This window comes from Carlito syrichta, unplaced genomic scaffold, assembly GCF_000164805.1.
Source record: "Carlito syrichta isolate Samal-C Ts95f unplaced genomic scaffold, Tarsius_syrichta-2.0.1 Scaffold316249, whole genome shotgun sequence".
NCBI classification, from domain to species: Eukaryota; Metazoa; Chordata; class Mammalia; order Primates; family Tarsiidae; genus Carlito; species Carlito syrichta.
In genome coordinates, this window is record NW_007260345.1 from 33,558 (window position 1) to 57,349 (window position 23,792).

Genomic DNA, 23,792 nt, shown 5'->3' on the forward strand with positions numbered 1-23,792 from the left:
TTTACTTTATTTAAAGGCCTGTTTTGGGGCCTTTTTCTCTAGCAGGGGCTTTTGTTTACCCCGCTTTGAGACTTCATAGAGAAGTTAGGCATTTAAATTCTCTAGACTAGTATAGGAACAGGACCACACTTAGGGTTCTCTTTTTTTTTTTTCTTACAGTTGTTGATTGGGACCTTCCTTTCTTTAATTTTTACCAGCACTTATTCCCCTTGGATGGTTGAGGGTTTTTTTGATCCAAGAAGCATCTAGGGAAATAAGCTCATAAACTGTGATTAAAATTTATTCCAAATAGACAACACATTTTCTTATCAGGATTTATGTTTGTGGGGCCCCCCCCTTTTTTTTCAGAGGCCTACCATTAAACAATTTTAAAGGTTTAATAAATTCCATTTCAGAGGCTTGGATCCTGAGTGATGCAATACCAAATACCTATGTTGAGTTTATTCATGTCCTAGTTTTACATCTGATGGAGTTTTCCCTGGAGTTGCCAAGGGGTGGAATAAGTTGCCACTTGGCCTGCAGTAGAAACATTTGAATGCTTTTTAAAAACCTACCTATAGGAGATTTATTTATGTCTAGCCTGTGCTAGCTACCTGCCTTAATTATTTATTCTTTAGAGATTTTTCGATTCCATAATCATTTGGGGTGCTGAGGGGTGAAGGTCTGTCTTCTGTAATTTCTTCAGAGCTGATAATGGGTGCAGTCCTGCCCAGCCAGAGATTGAAAATCTCTCCCTGTCTGACTTGAGGTGTTCAGATTTGTTTCAGCAGTGGCATTATTTGCAGGCACTGGCTGGAATTTTTACATGACTATTATGTGGGCATGAAATTACTGGATTTTAGCTTAATAAAAGGAATAAAGTCAGGCCTACATTTTGACAATTGCAGGCAGTAGCTGATTACCTTTTGTATAAAAGCTACAAGGCCTGAAGTTATTAGTATAACTTAAATAATAAATTTTAATTTCTATGGCCTTATTATAAGTATCAGCTTTTGTATTTTTGGACTATCATGGTAGCCTGACAGATTGTTTTAGACTACAATTTGAACTAGGCACTTAAGTAAATTCTACATAAAATTTGAAGGGAAATCTGAAAATGTTTGGAGACTTGTATCCAGAAAGGAATTTATTATGCCTAGATTGTTTATAGAATTTTTTTGCTAAAACCTTATTTGTATACCAACAACCTTTTTACACTTTTTTTTTTTTTGCTTTTTGCTTTCCTTTTTATTTATTTATAGATAACCTTTTACAGTCATAACTTGAATTTACCTTTTAGTAACTGTTAGGTGAAACATTTAGATTTTGAAACACCTTTAATTCCACTGGAGAGCAGGTTTTAGGAGGAAGAAGTTCAGCATGAGCACAAGGGCTAAAAACTTAGCCTCAGTATTAATTAAGAAATTAATTTGGACCCCAGTCACATTTATATAGACCCAAGGATTTTCTGGGTGGATGGCATATAGAGTGCTTCGCTGGGCCGTGCCCCTCCCCCTTCAGTCAACAGCCATTATTGCCAAGCTAGGTGTGTCCCCTCCCCCCTTTGGGAGAGGCCGCATCATCTCTTTTAGTGGCTTTTTAGTCCAGATAATGGACAAGGTTCTGGGGGCTTAGGCCATTAAGAACAATTGTGCTTTAGGTGTTTAGATTGACCACATTTACAGCAGCTGACACCATCCCCTTAGCAGGTTTATCCTTATCAGGCCTCTCTTGGGTGACTGGAGCTTTTGTCTTTAGTGGCAACTGCCAATTTGTTTACCTTTCTTCTGGCTGGTGCTCATTTTGGAGTTCTTCTCTTTTTTCCCATTAACTTTTATTTACCATGTTTGATAAATAAACTTATACTGTTTTTTTTGACACGCTTAAACCTTTTATTTTTGTTCTGTACTTTCTTTAACCAGCCATTTTATTATAGAACAAAAATGTATTATATAATATTTTTCATATAATTATTTATTTATTTATTTTTTATCCTCTCTTACTAAAAACATACCTTACATTAACAATTTTCTTTACATTTTCCCTAACCTCAGAACTCTAACCAAAGCAATAAGTTTATATGCAGTGGAAGGGCTTAGATAGGATTCAACGTGGAACTATTAGGGAAATCCAAAGCTACACAAAAGGCCTTCAGAAAGCACCTTAGTTAGCCTATTTATTAACACCTTTTTGCAGTTAGCTAGCAGGATTCATTTACATGATCCCAGTTTAGATATAACTGGAGAGAAATTTATTAGAAGAAAACAACAAAGAAGAATTTTTAAACATCCCTTTGTCGCAGCCACCCCCCCTGAGAAGAGACCCACCAAGCCATGTGGAAACTTGAAATGGCTTTCTAAGTACATATGGGGGTGTGGGTGGTGAGAGAGGACAAAGGAGATGAAAACTCTTCTTATTTAATTTTATAATGAATTATGTGTAAAAAAAAATTCTTAGCCAGGCTTGGTGGCTCAGCCTGTAATCCCGTGCCTTTGGGAGGCTGAGGTGAGTGGATTGCCTGAGCCCACGGGTTCGAGACGCACCTGGGCAGCGAGACCTCATCTCTACAATAAATCAAAAAATCAGCCGGACATGGTAGCACATGCCTGTAATTCCAGCTACTTGGCAGGCTGAGGTGGAAGGATCACCGGAGCCCAGCAGGTCAAGGTTGCAGTGGCCGGGAGCAGCCACTGCACTCCAGTCTGGGTGACAGAGTGAGACTCCAACTCAAAAAAAAAAATTATTTGTGAATTTACGCACCGAGAGCAGGGCAGGTCCCATGCGCAACGTCCGGATGGTGCCCGTCCCAGGTCCCCAGGGTCTGGACAGGCAGGGCGTGGCAGGCCCCAAGGCTGCATGCAGGCTGCAGACCACAGCTTGCACTGCTCGCAGCACCATTTTCTCAGGGGTGCCAAGGATTGCTGTGCTGTGCCTCGGCCGCCCAGGCTGGGCTTTGTTTCCTGTGAGGCCAGGACTCTGAGTGTCGGCCCTGTTTGGGTGGAATAAAAGATTTGACCCACGGGGGGTGGGTGTTATCAGTTACATCCTGCCATACGAGGATGTAAGGTGCCTGATCTGGGTGGCCATGACGTCTGTCCTGGAAGATAACAACCTGCAAGGTAAAACAGTGAGAAAGTGCCCTCTGGTGGCCATCCTACATTGAAGGATGGCTGTTTTTTTTTTTTTTTTTGCAAATAATTGCACGCAAATTATCAGTCCTTTCTTTAACATCCAAGAAGTGGTCAGTCATAAGAGTTAGAGGGGTGGTCAGTCTCTGTCCCATGTTTCCATCCACAGTACACACACACAAACACAGCAGACAAAAAGACACCACCAACACAAAAGTATGACCTCTGAGTCCGCACTTCCTAGCGCCTGGACTCCCTCTGAGTCCACACTTCCCAACACCTAGACTCCCTCTGAGCCCGCGCTTCCCAGTGCCTGGACTCACTCTGAGCCTGCGCCTCTCATGCCTGGACTCCCTTTCAGGTGAGGATGGCTTCTGCCTTGTCCTCCAGATGGGGTCGAGGGACATCTCCCAAGATCCCTGGTCAGTGGCCCCAGAGCGCGTCTGCTCACACCTTCTTCTGACCTTACGGGATGGATATCCTACAAGAAGTGCGCTAACAAACAGCAGACAGAGAGACAAGCAGACAGACAGACAATAGAGTGCACTCACCTGCTGGCGTTGGGACCCTCCTGGCCGGGGTCTCCTCGGAGGTCTCTGGGATCTCGGTGGGACCTCCAAATGTTAAACCCAAGACTCTAAATCCGAGAGACCACCAGAGAGCCAGCTCCCATGCAAACACACGAGGGTCTTTATTCAGGCTCGAGTCTGGGCTCACAAACTGAAACTGACACAGCGGCTTGAGAATGAGAGCCCTGACTCAGGCTAACACGTACTTTTTATTCATAATTCTGAGGGAGTGGGGTGGCTTTACAAATTTGTGCACACAGGATTGGATAAAAACTATATGACACAGTTACAAAAACTTTGATTGGTTGATTCGAGTTCGATTTGCGCTGGCTCAGGCTTAGTTACTTGTGATGGATAGGTAACTGCCAAACGGGTGGAATGGAATGCTAGATAAGCTAGGTTTACACAGTCACTGCGTGTAAATTAGCTTGAGCAAGCAGGCAGGAGGTTTGAAACAATGCAGAGTCCAGCAGAGCCCACCAAGAGGGTGACTAGCACCACCAAGTCTGCTGAGCTAAACAAAGGAATGTTCAGGAGGGGCTTTTTTTTGCTTAACATTTACACACTGCTAGCAGAAGAAGCTGGTTATTTCATTTAACATGGTTATTATGGGACAAACAAAAACTAAACTTAACAAAGTTCTAAGTACAAATGCTGCAAACAAATCATGGGCTAGAGCGAATCTAGGAATGTAAAATATTCATCAGTATCTTAATGAATACTTTGTCTAAACATGGAGCTAAAGCTTCTTCTTCTAATCTAGCTCATTTTCTACATTTTGTGCAGTAACAATGTTAATTAAAAATGCTTTAAATCCACAGCATGATTATGAGAAATTTCCTCCCAAAAAGGCTGCTAACAATGATGATGATGATGAAGAAACTTTTCTCTTTGCTCCAGCCTTGGCTCCCCCTGATTATAATGACAATGATAAATTATCTCCACAGGATGAAGCTGAACCTGAGGCAGAAGCTGCTAGGTATTGTATCAGTGCTCTTACAGTCAACCCTGAGCCTTCCCTCCCACAGGCTGCTTCTTTCAATGCTAAAGTCCTAAAGCCAAAAAATTTGCCAAATAATGCTGGTAATACCCCTGCAGCTCCTGTCTTTCCTCTTGGTATGCAGGCAGTACAAGCTGAAGCAGAAAAAGAAGGAGATTTTAGTTTCACAGGTTGCTTCCCTATACAATTTTATCCCAGTGCTGATGGAATGGATCGAGCTCACTGGGAACCCTTGCCATATAAATTGGTAAGAGAGTTACAGGAGGCAAGCTCAAAGTATGGTCCTCTTGCACCTTATACAATTACTATTTTAGATCAATTTGCCTCTCAATGAATGACTCTCACAGATTGGCAGCAATTAACCAAAATTTGTTTGTCCGGAGGTGCTTATTTGCTGTGGAAAACCAAGTGTGAGGATCAAGTTAGAATTCAAATGGACCAGAATTTAAATTGACCTGCTGGGTCATTCATTATTTCTCATGATATGCTCACTGGGACTGGTATGTATACCCAAATGGCTAATCAAATTTCTCTACCTAAAAATGTTTTGCTTCAGATAAATCACTGTGCTGTCACCGGGTGAAAAAACTACCAGCAGACACTGCTCACACTTCTTCTTTATCTATATAAAACAAAAGGCCGAGGAAAGTTATGAGGACTTTGTTTCCAGACTCACTATGGCTATTAATCAGGTAATTACTAATGAAGAAGCAGCAGAAATTCTTATCAAACAATTGGCTTTTGAAAATGCTAATAATACTTGTCAGGCTTTGCTTAGACCCATACGCAAAACCGGGCGGGTTACTGATTTTATCTGCCAGTGTGCGGACGTAAGATCAGCTATTATGCAAGGGATGGCTTTGGCTGCAGCATTGAAGGAAGAAACCTTTTCACAGATTGCTCAAGGTATGTAGGGTGCAGGTAAACAGAAAAATGTTTTAGTGTAATCATGTTATGTGTGTGGACAAATCAGGCACAGTAGTAGAAACTGCCCCGTTAAGCTTACTGCACCTCTTTCTAAGATTTTCCTTTAAAAGTTGAGAATACTGAAATAAAGCCTGAACTTAGTTACACTTTTCCTTTTCTTATAGGAATGCAGGAAGCTCAAGGTATAATAAGCAGAAATATATAAGTAATATGAATAATATAAGTACTATAAGCAAAAGAATATAAGTAATGTGTAAGTAATATAAGTAAAATAAGTAATATAAGCAATATATATAAGCAATGTATAAGCAATATATAAATAATATAAGTAATATATAAGCAACATAAACAATATATAAGTAATATAAATAATATAAGTAATATGTAAGTAATATAAGTAAAAGTATATAAGTAATAAGCAAAAGAATATCTCATTACAGTCTTGCTTTAACTGTGGTCAAGTCGGACACATTAACAGAGATTGTCTGGCTAGCAAGGTATGGCTGGCTTACACGGCATACCATCACCACTTACTGGGGCTACTCGACCAAAAACCTTATGTCCCAAATGCCAAAAAGGCTTTCATTGGGCTAGAGAATGCCTATCTAAATTTCATAAAAACGGCACTCCTGTAAATCAACAGAAAGCCAACCTGGCTCAGAAAAACTTCCAGAGGGGCCAGCCCTGGCCCCACATGACAATAGGGGCACAGCCACCACCATGAACCCATTTGTTCCTTTTGCTCCATGACAGAACTCATCTGAGTCACCCGGAGTATAGGACTGGACTTGTGTTCCTCCAAAACTACAATATTAACTCTGGACATTCTGGTGACCCCAATTCCTATGGGAGTAAAGGGCCCTCTCCCAGAAGGAATAGTGGGTATAATATTAGGCAGAAGTTCCTTGTCCTCACAAGGAATTTCCATTATTTATGGAGTGGTGGATTTGGATTACACAGGAAAAATCCAGGTGCTTGTTACTCCCCCTAGCAAAACAGTGCAGAGAATAGCCCAGTTGCTGCTCTTGCCTTATCACAAAGCAGGTAAAACTAACCTGCCTAGAGGTGACTCTGGATTTTACTCTGGCGATGTTGCTTTTGGGGTTCAGGAGGTTACTAAATCTAGACCTCTAAAAAGTCTATTTATACAAGGAGTCAAAATTACAGGCTTGCTAAACACAGGAGCCAATGTTTTTTGTATTGCTGGAAAGGATTGGCCTGCCTCGTGGCCAACTAGTATGGCTCCTTCGGGACTTATAGGCATTGGTTGAGTACCCTCAGTAGCCATAGTTCACAGATTTTAAGACTTCAGGGACCTTTTGCCCGTATGTTATTCCATCTATCACCTTTACATTATGGGGAAGAGATATTCTTTCACAAATGGGCACACTTTTGTATAAGCCCCAATGATAAAGTCTCAGCACAAATGCTGTAGATGGGCTATGACCCCTTTAAGGGACTTGGTAAAGACGGGCAAGGAATACAGGATCCTGTCCAAATAACTAAGAAAACTAGCAGAACAGGTATTGATTATTCGAATTTACCTCAGGGGCCATTGTTTTCAAAACTGATCGCCTGGAAAAATGACAAACCGGTTTGGGTGGAACAATGGCCCATGCCCTCAGAAAAGCTAAGGCAGTCAAAAAACTAGTTTAACAATAATTAGAGGCTGGTCACATAAAACTTTCTACTAGGCCCTCTAAATGGCAACCACTAGCCCTTGATACACTCCTATTTTTGTAATTAAGAAAAAATCTGGTAAATGAAAACTTTTACAGGATTTAAGAACTATTAACACTACTATGGAGGTCATGGGAGCATTGCAGCCTGGATTGCTATACCTATCAACTTTAATATTATAGTTATTGATTTACAGAATTGTTTATTTACTATACCTTTAAGCCCAGAGGATTATGAACAATTTACATTCAGTTTACTCTCTGAGAATTTAAAGCAACCATTTTAAAGATTTCAATGGAAAGTCCTGCCACAAGGTATGAAAAACCGCCCCACCTTGTGCCAAATATATGTGAATGCAGCCTTACAAGGTATTAAAAACAAATATCCTAATCTCTATTTGATCCATTATATGGATGATATTTTGCTGACTCACGAAAATCGTGCTTCTTTACATGAGATCCTTAATGAAACTGTGACTGCTCTCACTGATTATGATTTGAAAATTTCTCCTGAAAAAAATTCAGACCAATCCTCCTTTCACATTTCTTGGCCATGTGTTAAACACAAACAGTGAGTCATCAACCTTTGCAATTATGAAAAGATCATTTGGTGACCTTAAATGAATTCCAAAAACTGTTGGGAGGTATCAATTGGATTAGACCTTATTTACATGTTACCATGTCAAATTTAGAACTTTTATTCAATATTTTGCAAAGAGATTCTTCTCCCAATTCTAAGAGAAGTCTAACACCAGAGGCCAAGGAAGTCTTGTCCCTTGTGGAAAAGGTTATTGTGTCTCAAAAGGTTAAAAGAACAGATTATTGCCTGCCTTGGGATTTAATTGTTCTGGTCACTCTCCACACTCCCACAGGGTGTCTGTGGCAGAAAGGACCAATAAAATGGCTCCACCTACTGATAACTTCTAAAAAATATTGGCTTCTTATCCTGCTTGTAACTATGGGGAGACAAAAAAGCGTTGAATTATTTAAACATAATGTACATAATATAATTGTTCCTTATAACAAATTTCAATTTCAGACTTTATTTCAAACTAATAATGATTGGCAGGTAGCATTAACTGATTACAGAGGACAAATTCTATTCCACTTACCTAAAAGTTCTCTGTTACAATTTGTGAGACAAAATCCTATAATTTTTCCTTGCAACTCTTCCTCAGTCCCCCTTAAGGGGGGAGCTTTGGTGTTTACTGACAGCTCGTCTAATGGTAAAGCCGTGGCAGTTAGCCCAGAAGACAGAGCTGAGGGCAGTTTTGTATACCTTCACTGCCCTGAAATTTTCAAGATTTAATTTATACACTAATTCTTGTTATATTGTGGAATTGTTTCCTCATATAGAAACAGCTTCTATCCTGACCCACAAAACTACAATTTTGGAACTATTACCTCAATTACAGCAGCTGATTAATAATAGAAAGGAACAATTCTTTGTGGGCCATTTTAGGTCCCATTTTGGTCTTCCGGGACCTTTACACCAAGGCAATCAATTGGCTGAGTCCTGACTAAGCCTGCTGTGTGTGCTGCAGTAGAGGCTGAGGCAGTTACTAAGGCTCAACTTTTTCATAAAATTCATCATCAAAATGCTACTGCCTTACATTATCAGTTTCATTTACCCAGGGTAACGGCTAAACAAATCATTGAGAATTGTCCAGCTTGTCCCACTTTTGTTCCAGCTCCAGGAGGAGTCAACTCTCGAGGATTGAGACCTAATGTGCAATGGCAAATGCATGTAACTCACTTTCCCAGCTTTGGAAAATTGTCTTATTTGCATGTGACTGTGGATACATTTTCTTATGTTATTTTAGCTTCAGCAAAAACTGGAGAAGCCTACAAGGATGTGGCGCAACATTTATTCTTTTGCTTTTCACAGCTAGGTATGCCAAAGCAACTGAGAACTGACAACAGTCCTACATATACATCTAAATCTTTCCAGTAATTTTGCTCCCAATTTAATATTTCTCATTCCACAGAAATTCCCTACAATCCACATGGTCAAGCCATAGTTGAAAGAGCTCACCAAACTTTAAAAAATCAATTAAGTTACAAGAGGGGGAGTTCAAGTATAGCTCTCCTCACCACATCCTGAATCACACTTTATTTGTTATTAATCACTTAAATTTGGACTCTTCAGGCTATTCAGCTATCGCTAGACATTGAAATCCAGAAGGAAGTATAAAACCTCTGATAAAATAGAAACCTCTTCTTAAAAGGGGAGGGCCTGTTTTATTTTGTGCTCAAGTCAAACATGTTACTAATCATAATTTTTCTTATGAAGGGCATTCCAACTCCCTCCCTATTTGTTTTTATGATAATTCTGCTTTTAATAATTACCAGGCTTCTTGCTTAATGTCCACCTTTAAGTCTCTGAGTACAGAAAGCCCTAATCAGGATAATATCAAGGACGGTTGGTGACTGGAGATGTTAATGCCTGGAGGAACCACCCCTAGCTGTGCAACTAGAGCTTCATCACCTCTCAGCATACCTGCTTGCCCCTTCAATGATATGGAAAAGAACTGGTCACTCGTCTGGCAAGATGCTGGCTTCCTAAAATGGAGAGACTGTGCTTATAACTGTAAGGTGGACTATCCTGTACCCAGTGAAAGACTATATAGTAGTAACTGGGATTTTAATGGCTCTACACTTGCTGCAGCTAGAAGGCACTCCAATGGATGGGTACCCCCAATATTTTCATTTAAAATTGGAATCAGACAAGTCATTCAGCCTCATTTGTGGAGAGCCCTCACAGCCCTTCAACCAGTCAGCCTGTCTAGACCTGTTGGACAAACTCAGCAGTATCACAGTAGGGCATGCTGACAGTCCTCTTATGTGTTTTTAGTTTGGAATGAATATCAACTGTTAAAATTATTTACCATGATAATGTTTATAAGATATCTTGTACTGAATGCATTTTAACTAATTGTTTAACTAATGCCTTTTTATAAGGGATTTGTCATCTCATTAGTATGATGAATATGGTTTGCAAACATTGTATGAGGTTAATGCTTTATTAGCCAGACAGAAACAGTTTTTAGCCACCCTAATTTTAGGAATTACAGCTTTGATAGCTATTGCTACTTCAGTAACAGTTCAGCTGCAACTCTACCTAAGGAAATCCACACAGCAACCCTTGCTGATCAGTTATCTAGGAATGTTTCTATCACATTAGCTACTCAGAAGATTATAGATCGAAAGTTAAAAAGTAGAGTTAATGCTTTGGAGGGAGTAGTTTTAGTAGTAGGACAAAAGCTTGTGACTTTAAAGATAAAATTGGCTCTCCAGTATCACTCTGAGTTTAAATGGATTTGCCTCACTCCTTTAGAGGTAAATAAATCTGTCCACACTTGGGACAAAATAAAAAATCATATCCTTGGAATTTGGAATCATTCAGACTTGAGTATAGACCTTACTAAATCACACCAAGAATTACAGGACATAAATATCACTGAGAGACAGTTCCGGTTCTCAGAATTGGCCACTTCTATATTTAATAATTTCTCATCATTCCTCAACCAAAAGTCATTGATGTCTATACTCATTAATGTGGGAATTTGCAGAACAGCGATTCTTGTGTTGCTATGCCTGCTTCCAATTATTTTCAAGGTGCTGAAAAAAAATTTTTTCTCAACTCAACACCGAGTTCCATGGGTTCATGCTAAAAATAGAAAAGGGGGAGATGTTGGGAGCCAGCCATGGAGGCCCGCCTGAGCGTTAGGGATCCGGGTGGGCTGCAGACCCTGAGACCACCAGGTTTGGTTCAGGAGCTGAAGGCCCATTCCCTCCTCCTTTCTTTGTTGTTTAGCATTACCCACTGGCAGGGATTTTGATGATCTAAGCATGAAGTTCTGAGAATATGACAGGCATGGCTGACTCTAGGGATCCATTGTTCCCATTTCTCATAGACTGCGGTTTCGGCTTTAAACTTAACACGGTTCAAACTCAGATCACATTTGGGAGCCTTATACATGATACAAGCTTCTTTATAAGATTTAAAAATATATTTGTAGACCTTATATATCAGGATTAGGAAATAGAAACTTTTATAGAAATTAATATAGATACATAGCATTTTAGAATAGCCATTTTGTTAAGAGATCATAATCAATTGTTCCTAGGAGTGGCCCAGCTTGATCTTTGGGCTGGGCCACATTCTTTAGGATCTGGTTTGAGCTATAATTAAGAGTTGTTTATAGTACAGGTAAAATTAGAACAGATAAGAAAGGTATTAGGATTTTAGTCAGTTATATTGTTTTTGAGGACTATAAACCAAGCATAAGGACCAGTGAGATAATTTTGGAATTGTCCTTCCTCATGCTTGGGAAAATACCTGGTGGGTGGGGACACCCCCCACCTACCTGGCTTTGTGTTCACGTGAAAGTCTTGTGATTTGATTGGGATTGTCCTTCCTCATGCTTGGGAAAACGCCTGGTGGGTGGGGACACCCCCCACCTACCTGGCTTTATGTTCATGTGAAAGTCTTGTGATTTGATTGGGATTGTCCTTCCTCATGCTGGGGAAAACGCCTGATGGGTGGGGATGCCCCCCACCTACCTGGCTTTGTGTTCACCTGAAAGTCTTGTGATTTGATTGGGATTGTCCTTCCCCATACTTGGGAAAATGCCTGGTGGGTGGGGATGCCCCCCACCTACCTGGCTTTGTGTTCACGTGAAAGTCTTGTGACTTAATATGTGAAAGTTTGGGATAAAAGACTCACAGTTGGTCCCAATAAACAGCTTCTGCTCATTTCACTGAACAGTTGTCCACTTTCTCTCTTTCTCTTTCTTCCTCTTTATATCTATCCCTCCATCTTTCTTTCAATATCTATCCCTGCTACAGAATTGGCTTCTGCACTAGACAGAGTCCAGTCTCTTTCTTTCTCCTTATTTCTCCAGAATATTCGCCAATGCTGCCCCACCTTCCAGGGACCCTCTAAATCTCTTATTGGGGACTGCCCCCCATAAAGATACTATAATTTTGTTTCATCTTGGAAACAAATATTTTTTTTTCTTTTCAATTCAGCCCATGATCCAACTTCCCTTGGTCTTCAATATTTCAGTGCCTCTCTGTTAGCAATTGCTAACAGATAATAAGGATTAGCAGATAATAAAATAAAGTAAAAGGGAAAATTCAGAAGTGAGATTTCTTAAAATATCAGGGAAATTACATTTGAAATGCAGAGACCTATTCTCATTTAATAGGTTATATTTTCGGTCAGTAAAATTGTTACTAGTTCACAATATGGAATAAGTATGTCAGTATTTCAGGACATTCTTTTTGTCCACCTGCTCTTCCACGTTAACTGATTAGAAATTTTATCAGTCTATATCCACTCAGGAAAGCAGAAAACATTAATAATTTGATAGAAATAAGGATTGGGCTACACATGTATTGGAGAATTGAAAGACAAATGGGGAATTCTGTGAAGACAGAGGAGTGGGTAATCCACATATAAGGCTAGAGAGCAAAGAAAGGGAAGGGGCTGAGGTATTTGAAACCTGTGAATCTGGAGGAAGAACCTACAGAGGTGGAACACAGTCCTCTGAGGAACACTAACTAGAGGTGCTGATGTTTCTAAGGGAATGAGAAGAAGATAGTTCTGAGTGTGTGGGAAAAACTGGGAAAGGGAACCAACTGCCACTGCCAGGTGAAACAAAAATCGCTAGGGTGACGCATAACAATCCTTCTTCAGATTTCACTTCCCTCTAGCACCTCCTATTGACAGAGCCTAATAAAGGTCTACCAGCAAAGGAGAGAAAGATGGTTTGCAAAGCCCAAATCAACAACACAAAGTAATGTACAAAAAGGTAGCTTTGGAGCTGAGAGTTTCACAGTCAACAGCTGGGGCACATAGAGAATATGGAGAAAAGTGTTTCAGACAAGAATGCTGGCGTGTTTTCATGGTTTAAAAGAGCAACGTGAAGTCAGAAAATGAAGAGTAAGTAGAGCCATATGATTCCAGTTGAGGGTTTGTACGGATAAATAATGAGAGAGGAGATTATATTGAAAAGTCAAGTTGTAGTCAGCAGATGATGTTGAAAATTAAGAGGATAATTTTTCATTTCCATGACTTTCTTCTAATAGTAGTAAGGAGACAATGCAGTCTTTTACACAAGCATCAAAGTCTAGGGTTGAGAACTCGATTAGGAATCAAAAAGATCAGGCTCTTGCCAGTACTTTTATTTGTGACTTTGGAGCTGTTGCTTGACCTCTGTGAGCATTATCTTCTCCATCTAAAGTCCATCTGGGTTTTCAAAAATAGCTATACAATTAAAGCAGTTTTATAAACGTAGTGCTTATCCACTGCTCCAGTAGAGGAACTCATGATCATCCTAATGGATTTTTGTTGTTGTTGTTGTTGTTGTTCAAGAAGGATTTATTCATTTTTAATCAGGGAAAAGGACAATCTCAATGTCAACTTATCACCTAACCACAAATTTGAACGTACAGGATTCACTACCCTAGACAAGGACAAAATAACTTAAGATGAACTTCCTTCCATTCCCTAAAGTTGCACATTGAAAGAATAAACAAAAACTCTTGCAGCAACCAATACTGGTACTTGGCCCAGGTGTAAGGTGAAAAAACAGGAGCAAAAAACAGTCAAGAGCATAACTCAAGATACACCAGCAGGCAACATCATTGGAACAAAGGAAGTTGTAGGCACTAAATTAAGAGAGGCAGGTTCATCAGCATAAAAAACATTGTTATGATATCAACTACTCTGCATGTGAACGCGTATGCCACCAATCCCAGTAGCTAACAAGGAGACAAACAGTCCTAAATCAATTAACTACATTGAATGCAAAATTCAAAACTTGTCTCTACCCAGGTCTTCTAAAACCTAGATAAGGAACTTTCAATGTACCAGGAAGAGCCACTGTAATGACATGACTCATCACACCTATATCAACATTAACACAGACCTTGGGATTAAGATACTTTCTCCACTATTCCTGTGTCTGAATATGAAGTGCTTAACTACTCAGTTCATGCACTAATTGCATTTAAAATAAGTTTTACGATCATGACTTTCTCTAAACTCACACAGCATTAACAGTTAACTGTAGCATAACTCCCTCAAAATGCCCAGATTGGAAATATTTTGTCTTGTGACTGTGACAATACCAACAGAATGACTATTCTGCCACTACTTCAAATTTTAATCTAATTTCTGACCAAACTTTAATGGATCTCACACCTATCGGCCCAAATCCTTGTTGTAACTATTTTCAAAGCTTTTAAACTAGCTTCCGCTATAGAGTTTTACAGTGCTATTTCCTATATCTGGATTTTTAAAGAATTAAAATTATGGTATTATGATTAAAACTTTTTCTAGTAGACCAAAGTCAAAGAAGTAATTAACAACTGAAAAATGGCTTTGCAGAGATAAGAATAAAGCACAAGGAGCTATAATAACCTCTTCTGATCCAGAGAAACATGGCACACTAGAAAGTCACTACTATCACAACCTTATGGTTTAGTCTTACAACAATGCCCTTCAGATATCTAGATGGGAAAGAACATCATTCAAAAGAGTGGTGGAAGCTTCAGCAGCAGGGAAATAAAACCTCAGGAGCATAGAATACACCTGCAAATTGGGGGAAAAGGGTGACACCGTAGCTATTCATAAAAGACCAGCTTCTCCCTATGGACCAAACTCCCTACAAGATAAACTGTGCCTTAATTATTGCTTATTTAAAATAACATTTTTACAGAGCTATGCAGTATCTGACACAGAAAAACAATCACATGAGGAAGCACTTATTTGAGGTTTAACATGGAATCATACAAATAAAAATGTATACAAATCCACACTGAGTTGTAACACAGATAGCAAAGGACAAAGTAAGAACAAAGAAAACTAGTTGGCAGCTATATACAGTTGGACACAGCTGTGTCTTGTACACTAGAAAGTCTTTTACAAAATAATCATCTCAGATCAACAGAAGACCAATCTTCAATGTCGTCCTGCAAGATGGATTACTTTTAAAACATCTCCTCCTGCTTCCTCCAAGGTCCTCCTTTAGCATGACTGGTAATTGTTTTGGTGATTGCCACCCCCTCAAGATGCCTTGCCATAAAGTGCTCTGTTGGCCACTGTAGTCTGCATATGGCCACTGTAGTCTGCATATCCCTGTCCATATCCATAGTTTCCATAGTTATACCCAGTATAATCATATACGCCATAGCCACTATAATTTTGATCACCACCATAGGCACTATTGTAATTTCTATATCCTTGATCAGAATAGTTATTAAATCCTTGGTTCCAGTTTTGGCCCTGACCTAGGCCACGCCCCCTTGCCCTGCCTGGGCCACCAGCAGCAGCACCTCTCCCTCCTTTCTGCTGCTGCTGCCTGTAGACCTCTTTGGGTTGTGTGACTTTGATCTCACAATTCCCAGAGCCAGTTTGATGGTATCTATTCTCTAACGATTTTTTAACCAGCTCTTCATCTGTATATGTGATAAAACAAAATCCTCTTCTTTCATTTGTTTTTGTATCCATGGGAAGTTTGATGTTTTCAATCTCTCCGAAGGCTCCAAAATATTCTTTGATTTGTTCTTCGGATGTATCTGGGCTCAGTCCGCCCACAAACACCTTTTTTAGGAGGCTCTTTCCCTTTTAAAGCTTTGGCCCTTTGGGGGGTCTATCAATTTGCCATCTAGTTTGTGTTCTTTCAGTTCCAAAACCTTGTCAACACTAGAAGCATCTTTGAAAAGCACGAATCCAAATCCTCTTGATGGCCCAGTGACAGGGTCTGTTTTAATGGTGCAATCTACAACTTCCCCAAATCAAGACAAGTACTCAGTCAGGTCCTTCTTGCTTGTATCCCAGCTCAAGCCTCCAATAAACATTTTACCGTCATCCTGCTGGTTCTTGCTTGCGTTGATCTTGGATCCCTCCACGAACTCCTCTATGTTGCTGTACTCGTTCATTTCCTCCATGGCAGGGCACAGGGAGAGTGCGCGGGGCGCAGTGCAAGTCGAGGCAGCGGCAGAGTGTTGTATGGAGCTGGATTTAAAATGGCGGCAGAAGAACCCTAATGGATTTTAAAATGTGTTTTGATAATAAAGAGGTTGAATAAAATTCCCTTGTCAGCAAAAAATAAGAGAAAAAAAACTTAAAAATGTGAGTAGGAGTTTAAGAAGGCTGATTAAACACACACTGCAAGATTTTAGTGGGATAAGCCTCAGTTACAGGTTATCAGAGGTTTATAAATGTGAATGGTGTTACATTTTATCAAATGATTTGTTACTTCCATTGAGATTATCTTTTTTTGTATTTCCTTTAATATGTAAATACACTGAATTACAATGATAGATTTTCTAATAGCAAAACATCACTTGCAAACTATAATTGCTGCGTAGAATGAAGTAGGTACTGGAAGACTAGTTATCCTAATTAACATAGCACAAAAACTCATATACAATCAGACACTGTGTTTTTTAAGGCAGCAGAGAACTGCCAAGGCAGTGTGAACTGGAGGGGCCAAGGCTCCTGGGAGAGGGGCTGACTTCTACAGCCACTTTTACCTCAATTCTGGGAAGGCAGAACACTGAGATCAGGTTTTAAACATGTAGGGGACACAGCTGGGAGACAAAGAAATCAGTTGCCCTTAGCAGAGACTTGTTGGGAGCCAGCCTTGGAGGTCTGACTGACTGACAAAATCCAGGTGCGCTGAGGAACCCTCACTGCAAAGCAAGTCCAGGCAGCTGAGGCCCTTCTGTCTTCCGTCTTTGCTGTTGATACAGCCGAAGAATTCTGTACAGTCGAGCATGAAGGGAACAACACATTTATTTGAAGTACTCACAGCTAACCTGGGAATGTCATGGTTCATTTTTCCATTTCCCACCATGCCGTTTGGCCTTTTCTAACATATGCAATGGTTAAATTCTGAAGCACATCAAGAATGCTTTCTTTCACTTGGTTATAAGTTACTAGATATTGCTTGAGTAAAAAATGATATAAGTATATTCACTCCTTATTTGATTTAGCATTATGTAGTTTAGTGTTTAGACATAAGGTTTTTTAGAAGCACAAATTTATAGTAAGTTTATTATGAATTCATTATAAGTTCTAACACTTATCTAGGAGTTATGTAGGTGATTTATAACACTGTTTTCACAGATTTAGGATGAAGATTAATCATTAAAGTTTTTACTTAATTCAATAGTTAAATTTTTAAGTTAACAGATATAGAATAGGTTTTCACTAAATTCATAATATACTAATTGGATACTTTTATGATAAATTAACTAAATACAGAAAGCAACCTTGAGGGCCTGGGAAACATCAGTAAAAGCTTCTTTTGAGTTTTCTTTAGAAATATACACTGCACAATAAGAGAAAAGTAATAAAGACACCTGGATAGGAAAGGCAGTTACGAAGTTTTGAAGGTCATAGAAACCCCAGAGAAAACTCCTGATACATGGAGAAATGTGCACCTGGAAACTTTCTTGAGACATTTCAAGGACTGTAATTTGGGGCTTTGGACTAAAACTATCATTTTTGGCTTTAAGAATAAGACTCATTGACTGAAAGTAGATAATGTTCTTGGCTTGTTTGTTTCTTCTAAGACCACTAGATGGTGGTAACTTCTAAAGGATAATGTATGTGAAGGAATTTTCTTTGTCTTGCCCCTTTACGAATGGTATAAAAGCTCTCTGTTAACTAATAATAAATGACATCTGTCCTGCAAGCAGGTGTCCAAGTGTATTATTTCGTCATAAGTTCCTTCTTTCACCTAGACCATCTCTCCTTCAGGAAACCTCACACCCAGCAGGAGCAGGACTCCAGCAGAGACTCAGGGGCCCTCAAGGACATTATTTTCTCCCAAGGATAAATGGTTTGGTGCTATGTAAAGTAATAAGCTCAACCCCGGTTAGAGGTCTCTAGAAAGCTACAAAGCTTTTAGTGGTTTATAGGACAAGGATGTGAATATGTGAGAATGTGGAAAATATGGGGATATGTGAATTCATATTTCCTTGGGGAGTATTAGAGATTTTGACGGGAAATAATTATGAGAGAATGGCTTCAGAGTCTATGCCAAGTGTCCAGGGAGGTCACGACCCGGGTGGGGCATAGTGAATCATACTTTATACTCTAAGCACCAGGAAACCAACTTACCAGCTGAGGTCTTTAATCCCAGTTTTTCCCACACCTAGGAAAAATATATCACCTATGTTTTTATATTGTAATCCACCATTCCTTGGGGAGTTGAAGGAGGGTTGGGGATGTGAAAACTCAGAGTTAATTCCCATAAATTTTTCTGATTTCTTCACGAGAGCAAGGTTTCTCTGTGTCGCCCTGACTTTACTCCTGAGGGGACTGACTTAAACCTTCTTGATAGCTCCCTGGCCACTATATCTTGGGGTCTTGAAAATGGAAATTTGACAAGTTTTCTTATTCTTAAAGGAGCCCCAATTCTAAAATAGGCAAAGAAAAGAAGAAAAAAAAAGACCCTGGCAAGATTAGTCTAAGTAAAGAGAGAAGACTGAATTAAAAAGTTATATATCTTCATAATGACAATAAAGCAGAGAATGGAAATATAAAAATAAAAGATTGTCTATAACTATATTCCACCAACATTGAAAGCACAGATAAAATGGGAAACATACAGTAAAATAAATCTATTAAATAAGCTCAAGAAGAAGCATGAATTATCTTATAAATAGTAAGGCAACAAAAGTATCATTTAAAAACTTTATCATTTAATATTTTTAAAAGTAGTGGGAATAAATATTTTAAAAATTATTTTAGGCCATTGCCTTACTAGACTCTGGTGTGACCATGTGCTCTTTGAGCTATGGCTGTCACCATGTTTTCTTAAGCTTTGACCCCCTCCCCTCCCTTGGGGTGATGAATCCCCTCTTTCTCTCTCATTCTCTCCAATTTACTTTCTAAATAAACTATATTTTCTAATTTTAAAAAATCTTAAAATAGATTATCACTCTATTATAAATTTAAATTCTTGATCAGGCGCAGTAGCTCATGCCTATAATCCTAGCATTTGGGAGGCCGAGGCAGGAGGATTGTGTGAGCCCAGAAGTTCAAGACCATCCTAGGTAACATAGCAAGATCTTGTCTCTACAAAAAATTTAAAAAATAAGAATAAGCTGGGAATGTGGTGCACACCTATAGTTCCAGTTACTTGGGAGACTGAAGCAGGAGGATTGCCTGATCTTAGGGGGTCAAGACTGTGGTGAGCCTTGATCATGCCACTGCACTCCAGCCTACATGACAGAGTGAGACTCTGACTTAATAAATAAATTATTAACTACTAAATACACCAAGATTCACCAATTCTGCTCTTAGGATGCATGTACATGAATGCTTAGAACAGAGTAAAATTTGAAAACCACAAAACCGACAGTTTATAGGAAAGAAGATGTATAAACTATGCTGAAAGCACACAATAGGATTCATCTGCCAAAAGGAACTACAGTAAAATGCAGCAATTTGGACAAACCTTAAAAATGAAACATTTCATATAAAAAGAATATGTACAACATAATATATTTTATAAACTTAAAAACAATATATTTTAATAAAGTGTTAATTTGTTAAAATAATTTAACTGGGTAAGGAAAATAGTAATTATTTTATTTATTCAACAAAATATAGGGTAAAAAGATAGATTTAGAAGAATAGACACATGAATATATAAGGAAGGCCATACGAATCCAAGACAAGAGTTTGTCATGAACCAAAGATTATAATTAATTCAATTTAATGCATTAGAGGTCTATTAAAACACTATAAAAGAAAAAATATGATCATATACTGGTAATACTTTAGCAACAGTAAAATGTAAAGGGTAAAAAGCATTCTTTCCCCAACTGTAAATTCTGTAATGCAAAGAAATGTGAGAGTCTTTGCATTCCTATTTTTTCAAATTTTACCTATTATCTGGAGATCCACAGAGTTGGAGAGAGGACAGAAAAACCTGTGCCCAGACCCTTGAGGTGAGGAGTTTGGTGAGAAGGGCTGAGGGCACAGAGAATAGGTAGCATCAGAAGAAGGTCTCCTCTTCAGAGGGCTTGGGATAAGCTCTTTCCTGTGGATCCCAGCTCCACTTATCCTTGGTCCCTCGGTCATTGAGAAGGAGGAGATTAGAAGCAGAAGATAGGAGCTATTGTCTCCTATGAAATCCCAGTATGGGTTTGGTTTGTGGAGAATCCTCAGAGTAAATGAAGAGGCTAGAAGGTTGAGTGAAAATTCTGCTGAGTTTGATGGTGGAGCAAAACAGACCACTGGTAATTAAACCTAAATCAAGAAGGAATGATAAAGACCAAGACACAGCGTGAGCAGAAAATAGATCTATTGTCACTGCAGAGAAAAAAAAAATCAGAGGAAAACCAATGTCTAGTGAGCAACTGGGATAATGAATCAAACTGAAATATCAAAGGTAAAATATCCCAAGTTATTTTAGACCCGATTGGCCTCCAAGTTATAGGAAGGAGAGGGGCCAGGAAAAAGCATCAGACTTGGTTCTTTGTTGCTTCTCAGTGGACATCAGCACCCAGGACAGCAGCAGCCTCCAGAGCTGTGGCAGCCCCTAGAGCCCCCAGAGGATTCACACTCACAGTAGTGTAAGGGTCTGTAGCAGTGGGACTTCCCAGAGCTGCAGCAGCTCCCAGAACTGGAACCTCAGCAGGAAGAATCAGGGGCTGGGCATGGGGATGGACACAAAGGGGGACATTTAGAGGTGGGGAACTTTGGGAAGGGGTTGGCATGCTGTTTCTCCTGCTAACAGCACACCTCAGCTGGAGTGACAACAAATTTAAAGTAAAATTAAGGACAAATAAACTGCATCAAGCATAAAATAAGAATATTTTCTATTCAAACCATTACCACTGTGCTAGCAACATGTAAAGTATATTCTCATTCCAGAGCAAAATCCACCTACTCAATAAATACATTGCAGTTGACATTTAAGTTCTGGGCATAAAATATATACTAAGCAGAAACCAGTTTGTCACCATTTTATTCACATTTCTCTACGTATGAAACAAATTGACAACTAAAGATTTTATTATCATCCTCATTAGAGGCATACAAGAGAATTTGTGAAATCTGGGTGTTCAGGGGACATTCAACAAAGATTCAGAAAAACTTATTTCTATAAACGTCCAGGAGACATTTGGAGATTCCAACTCAGAGGTTATCAATTCCCAGTTCAATAGGACTTGGAGACAAACTTCTGAAATCCTCATCCTGGCATTTGTTATTATGTATACATACCTCCAACATGCTTACTTATTTATTTGAACAACCAAAATATAACATACTCTGCAATACTCTGCTGCATTTCAAGAGGAACAGAACAGGGTTTCTTTACTCAGAGACACACATTTTGATGTGATCAGAACTGTGGAGATTTAAAAAAATTACCTAAGGATGTTTTCAAACACTGATTTTAGAACCTGTGGAGCAGTGACCACTTTTTGCAATTCTATTTTGTTTCTCTCTCATGTCAATTCACAATAAAAGGATGAGGCACACTAAAAGAAAATTGGATACCAAAGGGTGTAGAGTCAACGGGATATTATGCAGCCTAAAGAAGGACAAACATATAGACTTCACTGTGTCACAGCCACTTGGTTGGAGTTAGAGTCTATCATACTCAGTGATCTATCACAGAAACAGAGTACCTTATGATCTCACTCATCAGCGGACCTTGAATAATTATCATAATGCTATAAGAAAGGGATTGACAGTAGTGGGAAACTGCCTGGGGACAAAGGGTAGAATTGGAAGTTGAGGGAAACTACCAGGAAAGGAAGGGACATACCTCATGAACAAGGGTAACTGCATAATGAACATTTGTATACCTAACCCTGAATTGTACCCCACATCTTTAGAATAAAGGAAAAAAAGGGTGTAAAGTTTTTCTATCTGCTAGTCACCAACAACCAGGGGGATTGGCTTTTTTGTGCTTTTCTATTTAATCTCCAATCTAAGTATATAAGTGTGTGTGTGTTTGCGCATGTGCATGTGCGTGCATTCATTTCAATTTTTTTAAAATTTCTGTCTTAATTTTATCATTTACCCAATAGTCATTTGGAGCAAGTTCTTTAATTTCCATGTATTTTTATAATTTTGAAAGTTTCTCTTGGTATTGATTTCTAATTTTATTTCACTGTGATCAGAAAAGATACTTTATGTGACTTTAAGTTTTTAAAATTTACTGAGACTTGCTTTATGGCAAGCATACAGTCTGTTTTGGAGAATATTGCATGCACAGAATTAAGAATGTATATTCTACAGTTGCTGTGCAGAATGTTTTGCAAATGTCTGTTAAGTTTATTTGGCCTATAGTCCAGTTTAAGTTCATAGTTTGTTAATTTTCTGCCTCAATGATCTGTTCAGTGCTGTCAGTGGGATGCTGAGATTTCCCCACTATTATTATGTTGCTGTCTATCCATTTTCTTGGGTCTAGTAGTATTTGTTATATAAATCTGGGTGCTCCAGTGTTTTGTGTGTGTGTGTGTGTGTGTGTGTGTGTGTGTGTGTGTATTTATTTATTTTTAAATTATTTTATTATTTTATTTTTAGAAAGCAGGATTTATTAAGAGGACAGAAAAGCCCCCACTGTGGGAGGGGACCCGAAGGGGTTGTCTGGGTGTATATATATTTATGAGTGTTATATTCTCTTGTTGAATTGATCCCTTTATTGTTATTTAGTAACCTTCTTTGTAATTTTTTTTTAACCACTGTTGATGTAAAGTTGTCCTGGTGTATATATATATATATATCTATGAGTGTTATATTCTCTTGTGGAATTGATCCCTTTATCATTATTTAATAACCTCATTTGTATTTTTTTAACCACTGCTGACACAAAGTCTGTCTTATCTGACATAAATACAGCTACTACTACCTGCTTTTGGTTTCCAATTGCATAGGATATCTTTTTCCATCCCTTTGCTTTGAGTCTGCGAATGTCTTTACCTGTTGGGTGGGTTTCTTATAAGCAGTATATGGTTGGATCTTATTTTTTACCCAATCTACCATTCTATATACATTAAGTGGAGTATTTAGTCCATTTATGTTTCAGGTTATTATTAATATGTAAGATTTTGTTCCTGTCATAATGTTTTTGTCACCTAGTTGTTTTGTGGCTTCAATTGTGTAATTGCTTTATGGAATTTGTGAGTCTGTGCTTTTATGATATTAGTATTATCTTTTCATTTTTATGTTTAGAACTCCTTTGAACATTTCTTACAGAACTGGTTTAGTAGTGGTATATTTCCTTCGTGTTTGTTTGGGGAGTACTTTATTTCTTTTTCATTTATAAAGTGTAGCTTAGCAAGATACAGAATTATTGGTTGGCAGGTTTTTTCTTAATGAATACTGAAAATAGGACGCCAATCTGTTCTGGTTTGTAAGGTCTCTGCTGAGAAGTTTCCACTGTTAGTCTAATGAAATTTCTTATTTCCACTCTAAGTAATTAGAGTCTTTTCTCTTGCTGCTTCTAGGAACTTTTGTTCA

The 23,792-nt window shown here is 38.8% G+C and overlaps 1 pseudogene across 1 annotated transcript; it reads right to left on the reverse strand.

Moving 5' to 3' along the window:
* Nucleotides 1-15,039: 15,039 nt before the first annotated feature.
* Nucleotides 15,040-16,240, reverse strand: LOC103276564 (annotated as a pseudogene). The gene has a single exon (XR_002481315.1). The product of XR_002481315.1 is annotated as a heterogeneous nuclear ribonucleoprotein D-like pseudogene (transcript).
* Nucleotides 16,241-23,792: the final 7,552 nt, after the last annotated feature.